The sequence below is a fragment of the Channa argus genome, unplaced genomic scaffold, assembly GCF_033026475.1.
Source record: "Channa argus isolate prfri unplaced genomic scaffold, Channa argus male v1.0 Contig063, whole genome shotgun sequence".
NCBI classification, from domain to species: Eukaryota; Metazoa; Chordata; class Actinopteri; order Anabantiformes; family Channidae; genus Channa; species Channa argus.
Genome location: NW_027125282.1, coordinates 67,619 through 83,961, shown reverse-complemented (window position 1 = coordinate 83,961; position 16,343 = coordinate 67,619). Strand labels below are relative to the sequence as shown.

Sequence of the window (16,343 nt, the reverse complement as noted above, 5' to 3'; positions counted from 1 at the left end):
GATATATTCACAAGCCATCTCAGAAGTGCATCGCCTGTATGATAAAGGATTGCGCGTCAGCTTGACGAGGTCAGGGGAGGCATGAGGCATTTGGAGAATGTGGGTATTGATCCCACTACTTCTTGCATACAAAGATAGTGCTTTACCATTTAAGTTTATTCCCTTGCAAAGGTACTTGGATATTAAATTCAGAGAGGAGATATTCTAGGTGTTCTTATTAAGCCTTGCGAGGTGACCTAGAAATCCTGTAGGTCTGTCTTTGCTGATCAAAGTCGCGTCGCCCTTCCTTGCTTGATTGACGAGGTGGCCGAGTGGTTAAGGCGATGGACTGCTAATCCATTGTGCTCTGCACGCGTGGGTTCGAATCCCATCCTCGTCGCATGTCAGATTAAAGTGTTTTTAGACAAACACAGATAAAACCTTCTGCTGGACTTACAACATCCAATGGTAAACCAAATACTGTTTTGTGCAGAGAACTCGAGTGTGACAGTTGATGCAGAAATCAGACTGTTGACATGTGAGTGCAGGTGATTAAGCTCACTGGACAAGCAGCTTTGGAAGAGCTTCCTTGATAGGCTGCAGATAGGCTGTATAATAAGGTGTGTATTCCATGCTGCTCTGCCCACCGGGGCTACAAAACATTTGGTTCAGGTGTCACATTAATGTCGTCTAGTGAACAGGACACCACAGATACAAGGCCTGTAGAGACACATGCAGGCAGAGTCCCCCACAAAACTGCTACTCAGTGGATATGTTCTCTTTTCCAACCATTCTCTGTTAACCCTAAATATGGTAGTGTGTAAAAGTTCCAGGAAATCAGCAATTTCTGAAATGGCTGTTCGCCCCCACTGATACTCGGTTGGAACTTCAGCAGAACGTTTTGACTGTGTGTACAAGCCTAAATGCATTGACTGGCTGCCATGTGTTTAGCTGATCAGACGGCAAACTGGTCGCCTTTTTAGCTGTACTGCTGACAGGCAATTTCCCATTCTAGTTGATTGTGATCTGCACATGTGGGATATGGAGGCTGAAAATTTTTAACAGTTTCATCCATTTATGGGAAAAAGGAAATCAAAGAATTGTGGAGAATGTTGGCATCGATCCCACTACCTCTTGCATGCTAAGCAAGCGCTCTACCATTTGAGCTAATTCCCCTGCAAGCTTTTTTTCTTCCCTGTGTTCACAGGGCAGAATTTGCAAACGTACCGGACAAACTCTCAATATCTACCCCTTATGTCCTCTGTGTTTGTAGATTGTGGAGCCCGAATACTTGACAGTCACGGGCCTTGTTGACAAGGCCAGAAGCAGTCGGAGGGAACAAACAGTTGGTGTGGCATGAGGTTTTGGTGCTAATGGAGTGCACCTTTTTGCCAAAGAGAATCTCCAAAGTGTTTAATTGCAGCCTTAGAAGAGTTGGTTACAATCTTCCTTGATAGGCTGCAGTCTGTTCTTGTGCTTGAGTGTAGACACACGGATGGAAATACTGTCGGTATTGACATTCGTCGGCCATCTCAGAAGTGCTTCTTCTTTTCCTTTCGGCTGTTCCCTTTCAGGGGTCGCCACAGCGAATCACGTGCGTCCATCTAACCCTGTCGTCTGCATCCGCTTCACTCATACCAACTAACTTCATGTCCTCCCTTGCTACATCCATAAATCTCCGCTTTGGTCTTCCTCTAGACCTCCTGCCTGGCAGCTCCAACCTATGTATCCATTAAAAGATATATTCACAAGCCATCTCAGAAGTGCATCGCCTGTATGATAAAGGATTGCGCGTCAGCTTGACGAGGTCAGGGGAGGCATGAGGCATTTGGAGAATGTGGGTATTGATCCCACTACTTCTTGCATACAAAGATAGTGCTTTACCATTTAAGCTTATTCCCTTGCAAAGGTACTTGGATATTAAATTCAGAGAGGAGATATTCTAGGTGTTCTTATTAAGCCTTGCGAGGTGACCTAGAAATCCTGTAGGTCTGTCTTTGCTGATCAAAGTCGCGTCGCCCTTCCTTGCTTAATTGACGAGGTGGCCGAGTGGTTAAGGCGATGGACTGCTAATCCATTGTGCTCTGCACGCGTGGGTTCGAATCCCATCCTCGTCGCATGTCAGATTAAAGTGTTTTTAGACAAACACAGATAAAACCTTCTGCGGGATATAACATCCAATGGTAAACCAAATACTGTTTTGTGCAGAGAACTCGAGTGTGACAGTTGATGCAGAAATCAGACTGTTGACATGTGAGTGCAGGTGATTAAGCCCACTGGACAAGCAGCTTTGGAAGAGCTTCCTTGATAGGCTGCAGATAGGCTGTATAATAAGGTGTGTATTCCAAGCTGCTCTGCCCACCGGGGCTACAAAACATTTGGTTCAGGTGTCACATTAATGTCGTCTAGTGAACAGGAAACCACAGATACAAGGCCTGTAGAGACACATGCAGGCAGAGTCCCCCACAAAACTGCTACTCACTCGATATGTTCTCTTTTCCAACCATTCTCTGTTAACCCTAAATATGGTAGTGTGTAAAAGTTCCAGGAAATCAGCAATTTCTGAAATGGCTGTTCGCCCCCACTGATACTCGGTTGGAACTTCAGCAGAACGTTTTGACTGTGTGTACAAGCCTAAATGCATTGACTGGCTGCCATGTGTTTAGCTGATCAGACGGCAAACTGGTCGCCTTTTTAGCTGTACTGCTGACAGGCAATTTCCCATTCTAGTTGATTGTGATCTGCACATGTGGGATATGGAGGCTGAAAATTTTTAACAGTTTCATCCATTTATAGGAAAAAGGAAATCAAAGGATTGTGGAGAATGTTGGCATCGATCCCACTACCTCTTGCATGCTAAGCAAGCGCTCTACCATTTGAGCTAATTCCCCTGCAAGCTTTTTTTCCTCCGTGTTCACAGGGCAGAATTTGCAAACGTACCGGACAAACTCTCAATATCTACCCCTTATGTCCTCTGTGTTTGTAGATTGTGGAGCCCGAATACTTGACAGTCACGGGCCTTGTTGACAAGGCCAGAAGCAGTCGGAGGGAACAAACAGTTGGTGTGGCATGAGGTTTTGGTGCTAATGGAGTGCACCTTTTTGCCAAAGAGAATCTCCAAAGTGTTTAATTGCAGCCTTAGAAGAGTTGGTTACAATCTTCCTTGATAGGCTGCAGTCTGTTCTTGTGCTTGAGTGTAGACACACGGATGGAAATACTGTCGGGATTGACATTCGTCGGCCATCTCAGAAGTGCTTCTTCTTTTCCTTTCGGCTGTTCCCTTTCAGGGGTCGCCACAGCGAATCACGTGCGTCCATCTAACCCTGTCGTCTGCATCCGCTTCACTCATACCAACTAACTTCATGTCCTCCCTTGCTACATCCATAAATCTCCGCTTTGGTCTTCCTCTAGACCTCCTGCCTGGCAGCTCCAACCTATGTATCCATTAAAAGATATATTCACAAGCCATCTCAGAAGTGCATCGCCTGTATGATAAAGGATTGCGCGTCAGCTTGACGAGGTCAGGGGAGGCATGAGGCATTTGGAGAATGTGGGTATTGATCCCACTACTTCTTGCATACAAAGATAGTGCTTTACCATTTAAGCTTATTCCCTTGCAAAGGTACTTGGATATTAAATTCAGAGAGGAGATATTCTACGTGTTCTCATTAAACCCTGCGAGGTGACCTAGAAATCCTGTAGGTCTGTCTTTGCTGATCAAAGTCTCGTCGCCCTTCCTTGCTTAATTGACGAGGTGGCCGAGTGGTTAAGGCGATGGACTGCTAATCCATTGTGCTCTGCACGCGTATGTTCGAATCCCATCCTCGTCGCATGTCAGATTAAAGTGTTTTGAGACAAACACAGATAAAACCTTCTGCTGGACTTACAACACCCAATGGTAAACCAAATACTGTTTTGTGCAGAGAACTCGAGTGTGACAGTTGATGCAGAAATCAGACTGTTGACATGTGAGTGCAGGTGATTAAGCCCACTGGACAAGCAGCTTTGGAAGAGCTTCCTTGATAGGCTGCAGATAGGCTGTATAATAAGGTGTGTATTCCATGCTGCTCTGCCCACCGGGGCTACAAAACATTTGGTTCAGGTGTCACATTAATGTCGTCTAGTGAACAGGACACCACAGATACAAGGCCTGTGGAGACACATGCAGGCAGAGTCCCCCACAAAACTGCTACTCACTGGATATGTTCTCTTTTCCAACCATCCTCTGTTAACCCTAAATATGGTAGTGTGTAAAAGTTCCAGGAAATCAGCAATTTCTGAAATGGCTGTTCGCCCCCACTGATACTCGGTTGGAACTTCAGCAGAACGTTTTGACTGTGTGTACAAGCTTAAATGCATTGACTGGCTGCCATGTGTTTAGCTGATCAGACGGCAAACTGGTCGCCTTTTTAGCTGTACTCCTGACAGGCAATTTCCCATTCTAAATGATTGTGATCTGCACATGTGGGATACGGAGGCTGAAACTTTTTAACAGTTTCATCCATTTATGGGAAAAAGGAAATCAAAGGATTGTGGAGAATGTGGGCATCGATCCCACTACCTCTTGCATGCTAAGCTAGCGCTCTACCTTTTGATATAATTCCGCTGCAAGCTTTTGTTCCTCCCTGTGTTCACAGGGCAGAATTTGCAAACGTACCGGACAAACTCTCAATATCCACCCCTTATGTCCTCTGTGTTTGTAGATTGTGGAGCCCGAATACTTGACAGTCACGGGCCTTGTTGACAAGGCCAGAAGCAGTCGGAGGGAACAAACAGTTGGTGTGGCATGAGGTTTTGGTGCTAATGGAGTGCACCTTTTTGCCAAAGAGAATCTCCAAAGTGTTTAATTGCAGCCTTAGAAGAGTTGGTTACAATCTTCCTTGATAGGCTGCAGTCTGTTCTTGTGCTTGAGTGTAGACACACGGATGGAAATACTGTCGGTATTGACATTCGTCGGCCATCTCAGAAGTGCTTCTTCTTTTCCTTTCGGCTGTTCCCTTTCAGGGGTCGCCACAGCGAATCACGTGCGTCCATCTAACCCTGTCGTCTGCATCCGCTTCACTCATACCAACTAACTTCATGTCCTCCCTTGCTACATCCATAAATCTCCGCTTTGGTCTTCCTCTAGACCTCCTGCCTGGCAGCTCCAACCTATGTATCCATTAAAAGATATATTCACAAGCCATCTCAGAAGTGCATCGCCTGTATGATAAAGGATTGCGCGTCAGCTTGACGAGGTCAGGGGAGGCATGAGGCATTTGGAGAATGTGGGTATTGATCCCACTACTTCTTGCATACAAAGATAGTGCTTTACCATTTAAGCTTATTCCCTTGCAAAGGTACTTGGATATTAAATTCAGAGAGGAGATATTCTAGGTGTTCTTATTAAGCCTTGCGAGGTGACCTAGAAATCCTGTAGGTCTGTCTTTGCTGATCAAAGTCGCGTCGCCCTTCCTTGCTTAATTGACGAGGTGGCCGAGTGGTTAAGGCGATGGACTGCTAATCCATTGTGCTCTGCACGCGTGGGTTCGAATCCCATTCTCGTCGCATGTCAGATTAAAGTGTTTTTAGACAAACACAGATAAAACCTTCTGCTGGACTTACAACATCCAATGGTAAACCAAATACTGTTTTGTGCAGAGAACTCGAGTGTGACAGTTGATGCAGAAATCAGACTGTTGACATGTGAGTGCAGGTGATTAAGCCCACTGGACAAGCAGCTTTGGAAGAGCTTCCTTGATAGGCTGCAGATAGGCTGTATAATAAGGTGTGTATTCCAAGCTGCTCTGCCCACCGGGGCTACAAAACATTTGGTTCAGGTGTCACATTAATGTCGTCTAGTGAACAGGAAACCACAGATACAAGGCCTGTAGAGACACATGCAGGCAGAGTCCCCCACAAAACTGCTACTCACTGGATATGTTCTCTTTTCCAACCATTCTCTGTTAACCCTAAATATGGTAGTGTGTAAAAGTTCCAGGAAATCAGCAATTTCTGAAATGGCTGTTCGCCCCCACTGATACTCGGTTGGAACTTCAGCAGAACGTTTTGACTGTGTGTATAACACGCGTGGGTTCGAATCCCATCCTCGTCGCATGTCAGATTAAAGTGTTTTTAGACAAACACAGATAAAACCTTCTGCTGGACTTACAACATCCAATGGTAAACCAAATACTGTTTTGTGCAGAGAACTCGAGTGTGACAGTTGATGCAGAAATCAGACTGTTGACATGTGAGTGCAGGTGATTAAGCTCACTGGACAAGCAGCTTTGGAAGAGCTTCCTTGATAGGCTGCAGATAGGCTGTATAATAAGGTGTGTATTCCATGCTGCTCTGCCCACCGGGGCTACAAAACATTTGGTTCTGGTGTCACATTAATGTCGTCTAGTGAACAGGACACCACAGATACAAGGCCTGTAGAGAAACATGCAGGCAGAGTCCCCCACAAAACTGCTACTCACTGGATATGTTCTCTTTTCCAACCATTCTCTGTTAACCCTAAATATGGTAGTGTGTAAAAGTTCCAGGAAATCAGCAATTTCTGAAATGGCTGATCGCCCCCACTGATACTCGGTTGGAACTTCAGCAGAACTAAATGCATTGACTGGCTGCCATGTGTTTAGCTGATGAGACGGCAAACTGGTCGCCTTTTTAGCTGTACTGCTGACAGGCACTTTCCCATTCTAATTGATTGTGATCTGCACATGTGGGATATGGAGGCTGAAACTTTTTAACAGTTTCATCCATTTATGGGAAAAAGGAAATCAAACGATTGTGGAGAATGTGGGCATCGATCCCACTACCTCTTGCATGCTAAGCAAGCGCTCTACCATTTGAGCTAATTCCCCTGCAAGCTTTTTTTCCTCCCTGTGTTCACAGCGTACCGGACAAACTCTCAATATCCACCCCTTATGTCCTCTGTGTTTGTAGATTGTGGAGCCCGAATACTTGACAGTCACGGGCCTTGTTGACAAGGCCAGAAGCAGTCGGAGGGAACAAACAGTTGGTGTGGCATGAGGTTTTGGTGCTAATGGAGTGCACCTTTTGGCCAAAGAGAATCTCCAAAGTGTTTAATTGCAGCCTTAGAAGAGTTGGCTACAATCTTCCTTGATAGGCCGCAGTCTGTTCTTGTGCTTGAGTGTAGACACACGGATGGAAATTCTGTCAGGATTGACATTCGTCCGCCATCTCAGAAGTGCTTCTTCTTTTCCTTTCGGCTGTTCCCTTTCAGGGGTCGCCACAGCGAATCATGTGCCTCCATCTAACCCTGTCCTCTGCATCCTCTTCACTCATACCAACTAACTTCATGTCCTCCCTTACTACATCCATAAATCTCCGCTTTGGTCTTCCTCTAGACCTCCTGCCTTGCAGCTCCAACCTATGTATCCATCTAAAGATATATTCACAAGCCATCTCAGAAGTGCATCGCCTGTATGATAAAGGATTGCGCGTCACCTTGACGAGGTCAGGGGAGGCATGAGGCATTTGGAGAATGTGGGTATTGATCCCACTACTTCTTGCATACAAAGCTAGTGCTTTACCATTTAAGCTAATTCCCTTGCAAAGGTACTTGGATATTAAATTCAGAGAGGAGATATTCTAGGTGTTCTTATTAAACCCTGCGAGGTCACCTAGAAATCCTATAGGTCTGTCTTTGGTGATCAAAGTCTCGTCGCCCTTCCTTGCTTAATTGACGAGGTGGCCGAGTGGTTAAGGCGATGGACTGCTAATCCATTGTGCTCTGCACGCGTGGGTTCGAATCCCATCCTCGTCGCATGTCAGATTAAAGTGTTTTTAGACAAACACAGATAAAACCTTCTGCTGGACTTACAACATCCAATGGTAAACCAAATACTGTTTTGTGCAGAGAACTCGAGTGTGACAGTTGATGCAGAAATCAGACTGTTGACATGTGAGTGCAGGTGATTAAGCTCACTGGACAAGCAGCTTTGGAAGAGCTTCCTTGATAGGCTGCAGATAGGCTGTATAATAAGGTGTGTATTCCATGCTGCTCTGCCCACCGGGGCTACAAAACATTTGGTTCAGGTGTCACATTAATGTCGTCTAGTGAACAGGACACCACAGATACAAGGCCTGTAGAGACACATGCAGGCAGAGTCCCCCACAAAACTGCTACTCAGTGGATATGTTCTCTTTTCCAACCATTCTCTGTTAACCCTAAATATGGTAGTGTGTAAAAGTTCCATGAAATCAGCAATTTCTGAAATGGCTGATCGCCCCCACTGATACTCGGTTGGAACTTCAGCAGAACGTTTTGACTGTGTGTATAAGCCTAAATGCATTGACTGGCTGCCATGTGTTTAGCTGATCAGACGGCAAACTGGTCGCCTTTTTAGCTGTACTGCTGACAGGCAATTTCCCATTCTAATTGATTGTGATCTGCACATGTGGGATATGGAGGCTGAAACTTTTTAACAGTTTCATCCATTTATGGGAAAAAGGAAATCAAACGATTGTGGAGAATGTGGGCATCGATCCCACTACCTCTTGCATGCTAAGCAAGCGCTCTACCATTTGAGCTAATTCCCCTGCAAGCTTTTTTTCCTCCCTGTGTTCACAGCGTACCGGACAAACTCTCAATATCCACCCCTTATGTCCTCTGTGTTTGTAGATTGTGGAGCCCGAATACTTGACAGTCACGGGCCTTGTTGACAAGGCCAGAAGCAGTCGGAGGGAACAAACAGTTGGTGTGGCATGAGGTTTTGGTGCTAATGGAGTGCACCTTTTGGCCAAAGAGAATCTCCAAAGTGTTTAATTGCAGCCTTAGAAGAGTTGGCTACAATCTTCCTTGATAGGCCGCAGTCTGTTCTTGTGCTTGAGTGTAGACACACGGATGGAAATACTGTCAGGATTGACATTCGTCGGCCATCTCAGAAGTGCTTCTTCTTTTCCTTTCGGCTGTTCCCTTTCAGGGGTCGCCACAGCGAATCATGTGCCTCCATCTAACCCTGTCCTCTGCATCCTCTTCACTCATACCAACTAACTTCATGTCCTCCCTTACTACATCCATAAATCTCCGCTTTGGTCTTCCTCTAGACCCCCTGCCTTGCAGCTCCAACCTATGTATCCATCTAAAGATATATTCACAAGCCATCTCAGAAGTGCATCGCCTGTATGATAAAGGATTGCGCGTCACCTTGACGAGGTCAGGGGAGGCATGAGGCATTTGGAGAATGTGGGTATTGATCCCACTACTTCTTGCATACAAAGCTAGTGCTTTACCATTTAAGCTAATTCCCTTGCAAAGGTACTTGGATATTAAATTCAGAGAGGAGATATTCTAGGTGTTCTTATTAAACCCTGCGAGGTGACCTAGAAATCCTGTAGGTCTGTCTTTGCTGATCAAAGTCTCGTCGCCCTTCCTTGCTTAATTGACGAGGTGGCCGAGTGGTTAAGGCGATGGACTGCTAATCCATTGTGCTCTGCACGCGTGGGTTCGAATCCCATCCTCGTCGCATGTCAGATTAAAGTGTTTTTAGACAAACACAGATAAAACCTTCTGCTGGACTTACAACATCCAATGGTAAACCAAATACTGTTTTGTGCAGAGAACTCGAGTGTGACAGTTGATGCAGAAATCAGACTGTTGACATGTGAGTGCAGGTGATTAAGCTCACTGGACAAGCAGCTTTGGAAGAGCTTCCTTGATAGGCTGCAGATAGGCTGTATAATAAGGTGTGTATTCCATGCTGCTCTGCCCACCGGGGCTACAAAACATTTGGTTCAGGTGTCACATTAATGTCGTCTAGTGAACAGGACACCACAGATACAAGGCCTGTAGAGACACATGCAGGCAGAGTCCCCCACAAAACTGCTACTTAGTGGATATGTTCTCTTTTCCAACCATTCTCTGTTAACCCTAAATATGGTAGTGTGTAAAAGTTCCATGAAATCAGCAATTTCTGAAATGGCTGATCGCCCCCACTGATACTCGGTTGGAACTTCAGCAGAACTAAATGCATTGACTGGCTGCCATGTGTTTAGCTGATGAGACGGCAAACTGGTCGCCTTTTTAGCTGTACTGCTGACAGGCACTTTCCCATTCTAATTGATTGTGATCTGCACATGTGGGATATGGAGGCTGAAACTTTTTAACAGTTTCATCCATTTATGGGAAAAAGGAAATCAAACGATTGTGGAGAATGTGGGCATCGATCCCACTACCTCTTGCATGCTAAGCAAGCGCTCTACCATTTGAGCTAATTCCCCTGCAAGCTTTTTTTCCTCCCTGTGTTCACAGCGTACCGGACAAACTCTCAATATCCACCCCTTATGTCCTCTGTGTTTGTAGATTGTGGAGCCCGAATACTTGACAGTCACGGGCCTTGTTGACAAGGCCAGAAGCAGTCGGAGGGAACAAACAGTTGGTGTGGCATGAGGTTTTGGTGCTAATGGAGTGCACCTTTTTGCCAAAGAGAATCTCCAAAGTGTTTAATTGCAGCCTTAGAAGAGTTGGCTACAATCTTCCTTGATAGGCCGCAGTCTGTTCTTGTGCTTGAGTGTAGACACACGGATGGAAATACTGTCAGGATTGACATTCGTCGGCCATCTCAGAAGTGCTTCTTCTTTTCCTTTCGGCTGTTCCCTTTCAGGGGTCGCCACAGCGAATCATGTGCCTCCATCTAACCCTGTCCTCTGCATCCTCTTCACTCATACCAACTAACTTCATGTCCTCCCTTACTACATCCATAAATCTCCGCTTTGGTCTTCCTCTAGACCTCCTGCCTTGCAGCTCCAACCTATGTATCCATCTAAAGATATATTCACAAGCCATCTAAGAAGTGCATCGCCTGTATGATAAAGGATTGCGCGTCACCTTGACGAGGTCAGGGGAGGCATGAGGCATTTGGAGAATGTGGGTATTGATCCCAGTACTTCTTGCATACAAAGCTAGTGATTTACCATTTAAGCTAATTCCCTTGCAAAGGTACTTGGATATTAAATTCAGAGAGGAGATATTCTAGGTGTTCTTATTAAACCCTGCGAGGTGACCTAGCAATCCTGTAGGTCTGTCTTTGCTGATCTAAGTCTCGTCGCCCTTCCTTGCTTAATTGACGAGGTGGCCGAGTGGTTAAGGCGATGGACTGCTAATCTATTGTGCTCTGCACGTGTGGGTTTGAATCCCATCCTCGTCGCATGTCAGATTAAAGTGTTTTTAGACAAACACAGATAAAACCTTCTGCTGGACTTACAACATCCAATGGTAAACCAAATACTGTTTTGTGCAGAGAACTCGAGTGTGACAGTTGATGCAGAAATCAGACTGTTGACATGTGAGTGCAGGTGATTAAGCTCACTGGACAAGCAGCTTTGGAAGAGCTTCCTTGATAGGCTGCAGATAGGCTGTATAATAAGGTGTGTATTCCATGCTGCTCTGCCCACCGGGGCTACAAAACATTTGGTTCAGGTGTCACATTAATGTCGTCTAGTGAACAGGACACCACAGATACAAGGCCTGTAGAGACACATGCAGGCAGAGTCCCCCACAAAACTGCTACTCACTGGATATGTTCTCTTTTCCAACCATTCTCTGTTAACCCTAAATATGGTAGTGTGTAAAAGTTCCAGGAAATCAGCAATTTCTGAAATGGCTGATCGCCCCCACTGATACTCGGTTGGAACTTCAGCAGAACTAAATGCATTGACTGGCTGCCATGTGTTTAGCTGATGAGATGGCAAACTGGTCGCCTTTTTAGCTGTACTGCTGACAGGCACTTTCCCATTCTAATTGATTGTGATCTGCACATGTGGGATATGGAGGCTGAAACTTTTTAACAGTTTCATCCATTTATGGGAAAAAGGAAATCAAACGATTGTGGAGAATGTGGGCATCGATCCCACTACCTCTTGCATGCTAAGCAAGCGCTCTACCATTTGAGCTAATTCCCCTGCAAGCTTTTTTTCCTCCCTGTGTTCACAGCGTACCGGACAAACTCTCAATATCCACCCCTTATGTCCTCTGTGTTTGTAGATTGTGGAGCCCGAATACTTGACAGTCACGGGCCTTGTTGACAAGGCCAGAAGCAGTCGGAGGGAACAAACAGTTGGTGTGGCATGAGGTTTTGGTGCTAATGGAGTGCACCTTTTTGCCAAAGAGAATCTCCAAAGTGTTTAATTGCAGCCTTAGAAGAGTTGGCTACAATCTTCCTTGATAGGCCGCAGTCTGTTCTTGTGCTTGAGTGTAGACACACGGATGGAAATACTGTCAGGATTGACATTCGTCGGCCATCTCAGAAGTGCTTCTTCTTTTCCTTTCGGCTGTTCCCTTTCAGGGGTCGCCACAGCGAATCATGTGCCTCCATCTAACCCTGTCCTCTGCATCCTCTTCACTCATACCAACTAACTTCATGTCCTCCCTTACTACATCCATAAATCTCCGCTTTGGTCTTCCTCTAGACCTCCTGCCTTGCAGCTCCAACCTATGTATCCATCTAAAGATATATTCACAAGCCATCTAAGAAGTGCATCGCCTGTATGATAAAGGATTGCGCGTCACCTTGACGAGGTCAGGGGAGGCATGAGGCATTTGGAGAATGTGGGTATTGATCCCAGTACTTCTTGCATACAAAGCTAGTGATTTACCATTTAAGCTAATTCCCTTGCAAAGGTACTTGGATATTAAATTCAGAGAGGAGATATTCTAGGTGTTCTTATTAAACCCTGCGAGGTGACCTAGCAATCCTGTAGGTCTGTCTTTGCTGATCTAAGTCTCGTCGCCCTTCCTTGCTTAATTGACGAGGTGGCCGAGTGGTTAAGGCGATGGACTGCTAATCTATTGTGCTCTGCACGCGTGGGTTTGAATCCCATCCTCGTCGCATGTCAGATTAAAGTGTTTTTAGACAAACACAGATAAAACCTTCTGCTGGACTTACAACATCCAATGGTAAACCAAATACTGTTTTGTGCAGAGAACTCGAGTGTGACAGTTGATGCAGAAATCAGACTGTTGACATGTGAGTGCAGGTGATTAAGCTCACTGGACAAGCAGCTTTGGAAGAGCTTCCTTGATAGGCTGCAGATAGGCTGTATAATAAGGTGTGTATTCCATGCTGCTCTGCCCACCGGGGCTACAAAACATTTGGTTCAGGTGTCACATTAATGTCGTCTAGTGAACAGGACACCACAGATACAAGGCCTGTAGAGACACATGCAGGCAGAGTCCCCCACAAAACTGCTACTCACTGGATATGTTCTCTTTTCCAACCATTCTCTGTTAACCCTAAATATGGTAGTGTGTAAAAGTTCCAGGAAATCAGCAATTTCTGAAATGGCTGATCGCCCCCACTGATACTCGGTTGGAACTTCAGCAGAACGTTTTGACTGTGTGTACAAGCCTAAATGCATTGACTGGCTGCCATGTGTTTAGCTGATCAGACGGCAAACTGGTCGCCTTTTTAGCTGTACTGCTGACAGGCAATTTCCCATTCTAATTGATTGTGATCTGCACATGTGGGATATGGAGGCTGAAACTTTTTAACAGTTTCATCCATTTATGGGAAAAAGGAAATCAAAGGATTGTGGAGAATGTGGGCATCGATCCCACTACCTCTTGCATGCTAAGCAAGCGCTCTACCATTTGAGCTAATTCCCCTGCAAGCTTTTTTTCCTCCCTGTGTTCACAGCGTACCGGACAAACTCTCAATATCCACCCCTTATGTCCTCTGTGTTTGTAGATTGTGGAGCCCGAATACTTGACAGTCACGGGCCTTGTTGACAAGGCCAGAAGCAGTCGGAGGGAACAAACAGTTGGTGTGGCATGAGGTTTTGGTGCTAATGGAGTGCACCTTTTTGCCAAAGAGAATCTCCAAAGTGTTTAATTGCAGCCTTAGAAGAGTTGGCTACAATCTTCCTTGATAGGCTGCAGTCTGTTCTTGTGCTTGAGTGTAGACACACGGATGGAAATACTGTCAGGATTGACATTCGTCGGCCATCTCAGAAGTGCTTCTTCTTTTCCTTTCGGCTGTTCCCTTTCAGGGGTCGCCACAGCGAATCATGTGCGTCCATCTAACCCTGTCCTCTGCATCCTCTTCACTCATACCAACTAACTTCATGTCCTCCCTTACTACATCCATAAATCTCCGCTTTGGTCTTCCTCTAGACCTCCTGCCTGGCAGCTCCAACCTATGTATCCATCTAAAGATATATTCACAAGCCATCTCAGATGTGCATCACCTGTATGATAAAGGATTGTGCGTCACCTTGACGAGGTCAGGGGAGGCATGAGGCATTTGGAGAATGTTGGTATTGATCCCACTACGTCTTGCATACAAAGCTAGTGCTTTTCCATTTAAGCTAATTCCCTTGCAAAGGTACTTGGATATTAAATTCAGAGAGGAGATATTTACGTGTTCTTAATAAACCCTGCGAGGTGACCTAGAAATCCTGTAGGTCTGTCTTTGCTGATCAAAGTCTCGTAGCCCTTTCTTGCTTAATTGACGAGGTGGCCGAGTGGTAAAGGCGATGGACTGCTAATCCATTGTGCTCTGCACGCGTGGGTTCGAATCCCATCCTCGTCGCATGTCAGATTAAAGTGTTTTTAGACAAACACAGATAAAACCTTCTGCTGGACTTACAACATCCAATGGTAAACCAAATACTGTTTTGTGCAGAGAACTCGAGTGTGACAGTTGATGCAGAAATCAGACTGTTGACATGTGAGTGCAGGTGATTAAGCTCACTGGACAAGCAGCTTTGGAAGAGCTTCCTTGATAGGCTGCAGATAGGCTGTATAATAAGGTGTGTATTCCATGCTGCTCTGCCCACCGGGGCTACAAAACATTTGGTTCAGGTGTCACATTAATGTCGTCTAGTGAACAGGACACCACAGATACAAGGCCTGTAGAGACACATGCAGGCAGAGTCCCCCACAAAACTGCTACTCACTGGATATGTTCTCTTTTCCAACCATTCTCTGTTAACCCTAAATATGGTAGTGTGTAAAAGTTCCAGGAAATCAGCAATTTCTGAAATGGCTGATCGCCCCCACTGATACTCGGTTGGAACTTCAGCAGAACGTTTTGACTGTGTGTACAAGCCTAAATGCATTGACTGGCTGCCATGTGTTTAGCTGATCAGACGGCAAACTGGTCGCCTTTTTAGCTGTACTGCTGACAGGCACTTTCCCATTCTAATTGATTGTGATCTGCACATGTGGGATATGGAGGCTGAAACTTTTTAACAGTTTCATCCATTTATGGGAAAAAGGAAATCAAACGATTGTGGAGAATGTGGGCATCGATCCCACTACCTCTTGCATGCTAAGCAAGCGCTCTACCATTTGAGCTAATTCCCCTGCAAGCTTTTTTTCCTCCCTGTGTTCACAGCGTACCGGACAAACTCTCAATATCCACCCCTTATGTCCTCTGTGTTTGTAGATTGTGGAGCCCGAATACTTGACAGTCACGGGCCTTGTTGACAAGGCCAGAAGCAGTCGGAGGGAACAAACAGTTGGTGTGGCATGAGGTTTTGGTGCTAATGGAGTGCACCTTTTTGCCAAAGAGAATCTCCAAAGTGTTTAATTGCAGCCTTAGAAGAGTTGGCTACAATCTTCCTTGATAGGCCGCAGTCTGTTCTTGTGCTTGAGTGTAGACACACGGATGGAAATACTGTCAGGATTGACATTCGTCGGCCATCTCAGAAGTGCTTCTTCTTTTCCTTTCGGCTGTTCCCTTTCAGGGGTCGCCACAGCGAATCATGTGCCTCCATCTAACCCTGTCCTCTGCATCCTCTTCACTCATACCAACTAACTTCATGTCCTCCCTTACTACATCCATAAATCTCCGCTTTGGTCTTCCTCTAGACCTCCTGCCTTGCAGCTCCAACCTATGTATCCATCTAAAGATATATTCACAAGCCATCTAAGAAGTGCATCGCCTGTATGATAAAGGATTGCGCGTCACCTTGACGAGGTCAGGGGAGGCATGAGGCATTTGGAGAATGTGGGTATTGATCCCAGTACTTCTTGCATACAAAGCTAGTGATTTACCATTTAAGCTAATTCCCTTGCAAAGGTACTTGGATATTAAATTCAGAGAGGAGATATTCTAGGTGTTCTTATTAAACCCTGCGAGGTGACCTAGCAATCCTGTAGGTCTGTCTTTGCTGATCTAAGTCTCGTCGCCCTTCCTTGCTTAATTGACGAGGTGGCAGAGTGGTTAAGGCGATGGACTGCTAATCTATTGTGCTCTGCACGCGTGGGTTTGAATCCCATCCTCGTCGCATGTCAGATTAAAGTGTTTTTAGACAAACACAGATAAAACCTTCTGCTGGACTTACAACATCCAATGGTAAACCAAATACTGTTTTGTGCAGAGAACTCGAGTGTGACAGTTGATGCAGAAATC

The 16,343-nt window shown here is 45.6% G+C and overlaps 12 non-coding genes across 12 annotated transcripts; 6 read left to right on the top strand and 6 right to left on the bottom strand.

The window, feature by feature from the left end:
* Positions 1-297: 297 nt before the first annotated feature.
* trnas-gcu (transfer RNA serine (anticodon GCU)) lies at positions 298-379 on the top strand. Its single transcript has one exon. It is a non-coding gene; the product is annotated as a tRNA-Ser (tRNA).
* Positions 380-2,014: 1,635 nt separating this feature from the next.
* On the top strand, positions 2,015-2,096 carry trnas-gcu (transfer RNA serine (anticodon GCU)). Its single transcript has one exon. It is a non-coding gene; the product is annotated as a tRNA-Ser (tRNA).
* Positions 2,097-5,444: 3,348 nt separating this feature from the next.
* trnas-gcu (transfer RNA serine (anticodon GCU)) lies at positions 5,445-5,526 on the top strand. The gene has a single exon. It is a non-coding gene; the product is annotated as a tRNA-Ser (tRNA).
* A 1,228-nt stretch (positions 5,527-6,754) lies between these two features.
* On the bottom strand, positions 6,755-6,827 carry trnaa-agc (transfer RNA alanine (anticodon AGC)). The gene has a single exon. It is a non-coding gene; the product is annotated as a tRNA-Ala (tRNA).
* An 844-nt stretch (positions 6,828-7,671) lies between these two features.
* Positions 7,672-7,753, top strand: trnas-gcu (transfer RNA serine (anticodon GCU)). The gene has a single exon. It is a non-coding gene; the product is annotated as a tRNA-Ser (tRNA).
* A 703-nt stretch (positions 7,754-8,456) lies between these two features.
* trnaa-agc (transfer RNA alanine (anticodon AGC)) lies at positions 8,457-8,529 on the bottom strand. The gene has a single exon. It is a non-coding gene; the product is annotated as a tRNA-Ala (tRNA).
* Positions 8,530-9,373: 844 nt separating this feature from the next.
* On the top strand, positions 9,374-9,455 carry trnas-gcu (transfer RNA serine (anticodon GCU)). Its single transcript has one exon. It is a non-coding gene; the product is annotated as a tRNA-Ser (tRNA).
* A 681-nt stretch (positions 9,456-10,136) lies between these two features.
* Positions 10,137-10,209, bottom strand: trnaa-agc (transfer RNA alanine (anticodon AGC)). The gene has a single exon. It is a non-coding gene; the product is annotated as a tRNA-Ala (tRNA).
* A 1,607-nt stretch (positions 10,210-11,816) lies between these two features.
* trnaa-agc (transfer RNA alanine (anticodon AGC)) lies at positions 11,817-11,889 on the bottom strand. Its single transcript has one exon. It is a non-coding gene; the product is annotated as a tRNA-Ala (tRNA).
* A 1,629-nt stretch (positions 11,890-13,518) lies between these two features.
* On the bottom strand, positions 13,519-13,591 carry trnaa-agc (transfer RNA alanine (anticodon AGC)). Its single transcript has one exon. It is a non-coding gene; the product is annotated as a tRNA-Ala (tRNA).
* Positions 13,592-14,434: 843 nt separating this feature from the next.
* trnas-gcu (transfer RNA serine (anticodon GCU)) lies at positions 14,435-14,516 on the top strand. The gene has a single exon. It is a non-coding gene; the product is annotated as a tRNA-Ser (tRNA).
* A 703-nt stretch (positions 14,517-15,219) lies between these two features.
* trnaa-agc (transfer RNA alanine (anticodon AGC)) lies at positions 15,220-15,292 on the bottom strand. The gene has a single exon. It is a non-coding gene; the product is annotated as a tRNA-Ala (tRNA).
* Between the last annotated feature and the right edge of the window lie 1,051 nt (positions 15,293-16,343).